The sequence below is a fragment of the Microcebus murinus genome, chromosome 12, assembly GCF_040939455.1.
Source record: "Microcebus murinus isolate Inina chromosome 12, M.murinus_Inina_mat1.0, whole genome shotgun sequence".
Classification (NCBI taxonomy): Eukaryota; Metazoa; Chordata; class Mammalia; order Primates; family Cheirogaleidae; genus Microcebus; species Microcebus murinus.
This window is the reverse complement of record NC_134115.1, coordinates 72,919,648-72,924,164: the sequence shown is the minus strand read 5'-3', so window position 1 is coordinate 72,924,164 and position 4,517 is coordinate 72,919,648.

The window sequence follows — 4,517 nt, the reverse complement described above, 5'->3', positions numbered from 1 at the left end:
ATAAGTATCCCTCAGTATTACTTTAAAAAAAAATTTTTTTAAGAGAAATCAAGAGTCCAGGCCAGGTGCAGTGGCCTATGCCTGTAGTCCAAGCACTTTGGAAGGCCTAGACAGAGGGATTGCTTAAGCCCAGGAGTTTGAGACCAGCCTGAGCAACATAGTGAAACCCTGTTTCTACAAAAAAAAATTAATAATAATAAAAAAGAATATTAGCTGGGCATGGTGCATGTACCAGTAGTCCCAGCTGCTCAGGAGGCTGAGGCAGGAGGATTGCTTGGGCCCAGGCACTAGAAGTAGAAGTGAGCTATGATGATGCCAGTGTCCCCTAGCCCTGGCAAAAGAGTGAGACCTTGTTTTAAGAAAAATAAAATAAAATAAAAAAGAAAAGACAGATCAAGAGTCTAGAAGATTTGTCATGGCACAAACTCCCCTGGGATTCCAAGTCCACCAGCTTCCCCTTCACCCCTTCCTCAGAGGCCACGAGTGTTAAGAGCTCACACCAGAGTCTCCTCCAAATTGGCCCAAGTAGAGGAAGAACTCTGGGGCCCTGCGCTGTGAGGTCTTTTCCAGCCAGTCCCTGCCAGGCCCAGACCTGTGCTAATGTCACCACCTTCCTCCAGCCCCCAGCTGACCTCCCTATTCTTCACAGTTCTTTTCAGAATAAGACAACGTGTGCAAACTGCAAAGCTCTAACAAAGTCTCATCTGCTGGCTCTTGCAGAGCTCCGGGCCCCTCTGATACCATTGGGAAAAAAACACTTCTACTCCCTGTCCTGTCACCTCCATTTCCCTGGGAGGAACAGCCCGGGGTGCTCACAAAAGTTTGGTTTCCAGAGGTAGCTTTGCCATATCAGGTTTATAGAGTCGTCTGTTGGAAATCTAGACCACATTTGGGTTTGCCATTTGCAGCTTGCCTCATTTCTTTTTTTTTTTTTTCTTTTCTTTTCTCTTTTTTTAATTAAATTGAGAAAATTTCAGCCTCACTTATTTTTCCCTTCAGAGGGATTGGAGAGAAGGAGCTTTCTCCCCTCCTAATTTGCAGGAACTTCAGGCCTCCTGGCAGCCTTCCTGCAAATGCACTCCCATTGACTTGCTGGGATAGCTCACCCTCTTTTCCTCCCTCCCTTCCTTTTCTCTCTCTCTTATTCAGCAGATACATTTTTTGAGAACTGTGTGCATGTCACTGTGCGTGCCACTGTACTGAGGACACAGGGTGCATGAGACAGATGCTGCCCCTCTCGGTAGGGGCCAGCAGACACATGGAGCAGTCACAACATGCAGCTGCTATGATGGGGGAGAGCTGGGGCATTGTAAGTGTGCACAGGTGTGAGGGAAGAAAATCTAGAGCCTCCTGCCCTTTCAAAATACAGGAATGATGTCTAGAGAAGGAAAGGGTAGGACCCTCAGTCACACAGTCCAGGAGCTCTGGTCTTCTCCTTTCTACTCCTTTTTCTTCCTAAGAAAGACCTCACTTTGGGGCCCAGAAGATCCCTAACCTGGAGAGGACTCCAGGCGTGGCATAAAAGCAGAGGGAGGAGCTGGGAAGTGCTCAGCAGGTGGCAGTCTGACAAAGTACACATGGCTGATGCCAAAGGCCAGGGCAGCTTCTGCCCTTCCCACACGCTGGCCGCTGGCCGGGGCCAGCCTGGATTTACTCTCACTGCACTTGCCCTGGATGTCCAGTCTGCAGGAGAGAGAGTCCTCTACCTGGCTGGGACCTTAATGAGACTTCATATATTTTCTTTTCATGCTACCTGCACCAACTCTACTTTTATGTGTCATACTTAGTCTGCACAGTGTGTGGTTTCCTAGCAGTTACTTGAATTTCACTTGGAGACCAGAGGTCTGTGACGGACACTGTGAGCAAGGAGATTGTCCATGTTGAGCAGACTTCCTAAAACTCCTCAATCAAACTGTTCCCATTTGTAACTTGCCCTTGCACTCCAAGGAGAGCTTCCGTACATACTTAGAAAGACCTGAGATGCTCTGGACATTCCTACCTCAATAACTTATATTTCTGTTGTCCTATTACAGAATTGCACCGGACAGGCTTTGTGAGCACATAAATGAATGAAGCTAGCAGTTGATCCACCCCTGCTCAACCTCACCTTTACTAGTCTAATCTTAAGCAGCTCCCTGACCCCAAAAAAATTAATAGGGGTTTTAGCATAAGCCCAGGAAGCTAGGTCAAGAAGAAGGCACCAACTAAGAAAAGATAAAGGTTTTCTTCTCCCAGAAGATGAACATAGTTTCTAAGGTTGGGAAAGATGCCAAAAATTGTACTTTTCCAGAGGCAAGATTACTTAACGTTTCCCAGAACATTTCTGACCTAGAATGATCTTTTTCCTTCCTTAAATTGCTGAGTCTTAGGTGAAAGTTGAAAGCAGGGGGCTGGCTGCTTAGAAACCAAGAAGAAGATCTGAAAATACAGGCAAAACTTTTTGACTTAGAAAGATTTTTGGTTTTCTTGTGATCTCAGACCACATAGGGTGGCTCGGTGACTTTTTGGCATGGCTCTTAACTAAGTCTTACATTTCTAGTGGTACACAAGTCCAGCAGGTGAACAGGATTTTTTGCTGGGTTTTAGGGACCAGCGAAACAGACATACAGGTTGGACAATTGAATTCTTAGTTGTACAGTACAGATCTTTTCTTCCTCTCATCAGAGAAATGTAAAAATTCCACTCTCTTATGACAGCTCAAGCAATTAACATTCCTTAGGGAAAAATCTAAATGCAAAGTGTACCTGCCAACTAGGGTCCCCTAAGGGGAGGAATGTGGGAGTATTGAACTTCTTAATAAACAACTTGTGTGACTGGTTTTATTCTTGGCAAATCGACATTTAGCATATCATTTTGGTAAAAATATTAATGATACCCCATAAAACAGTGGTTATTAATCCTGACCTCACATTAGAATCATCTAGGGGGCTTTGAAAAGTGCTGATGTCAGAGCCCCACTCCACAGATTATGACATAATTGCTCAATGGCCCAAGCATCAGTAGTTTTAAAGCTCCCAGGTGAGTCAACTGTGCAGCCAGGCACGTAGAATTAACTCTTATGCCAGGCATATTTAAAGCACTTTACACACATTAATCATTTAATCTTCACCACAATCCTCTGAAGAAGCTATTGCGATTAGCCACAGGTTACAGATAAAGAACTTAATCACTTCTAATTTGCTCTGCTTAAAAGTGGATCATTGGAAGAACTGGTAGAGGCTTTGAAATTTCGAATGTCCCTTCTCTCTCTCCCCCATCCCCATTTCTAGGAAGTGGGTTTAGCAATATGGAGATTCATTTCCCCAAAGATATGGAGGATGCCAGTCCTCTGAAATACAAACACAGAGATAGTCAGTGACATTGTAGATAGCTACAGGGTGTCATCTTCAGTCACCTTGCTCACCAGATTGAGTGTAGAGTCCCCAGTCTATAATTTGTAGAAATAAAGGATCTTCCCCACATTTTTACAACTGTCTAGAGAACTTACCTTCTCATGGTTGCCTTTGCTCTAAGATTGTGTTTCTGCTGAGTAAGTTTAGATCATGGACCATCCCCCGTCAACACATGGACCTAGACACAGAACACAGCTACCATCCCCCATTCTCCCCAACTGCCTCCCCTCCCCACCACCTTCATTGGAGGAGAGGATACTGCAGACTTGGAGAGGTGGAGGAGTTTATGTCAGTACAATGCGAGTGGTAACAACCCAGCTTTGAATATTAGATTCCTCTTAAAAGCCCTTTTAGCTCTGTCATCATTGGGAATCTTACTGTGTCATTGGCCTCTACCTTTCTTCTCTTTCTGTCTCGTTTCTGTTTTCTCCTCTTAGGAGTCTAAAATAATTTCTTTTGTTCTCATAAAGCAATTGAAGTCCTAAACTCTTCACACTTCACACCTGGGCTTTGCAACTTGAGAACCAACATTCTGTGTCTAAATGAACTACGAAAATATTTTTTTTTAAATAAAGAGTGATCCCTCCCGAAGATAAATGTTGGGGCCACCTGTTGAGGTACAACTTGATATGTACATAAGACGTTCCCACCTCTCTTACACAAAATAAAGATCTGATAGGTTCAGACGAATTTATAACTCAGCATGGGTTCCTTGGTCCTGCGAGGCAGACTTACCCTTGGTCAAGAGAGATAGACTCTAGGCGGTCTTCTTGTTTGGGGCATTATCCATTATGCTTTGATTGTGCTGGCGTTAGGACTAGGCCTTGTGCATGGAGGCTGAGTAGAAGGAGAGGGAAGTGGGTGCTTTTATATGACTTTTAAAACTTTTGATTTACCGGTAGTATAAAAATGAATTTACATATATATTATATATGATAATATAAATTAGTATGTTTGTGCATATACATTACTGTTCTGAAAATAGATATAACCAGAAGAGCTATATCTAGGAGATTGAAAGAAAAGCCTATAAAAGTTCTGCATCTATACACTATTCATTATATTATAAATGCCTCATATATAAACACTATTCAAGTATATTATATAGGTGGGAAAATTTGGATA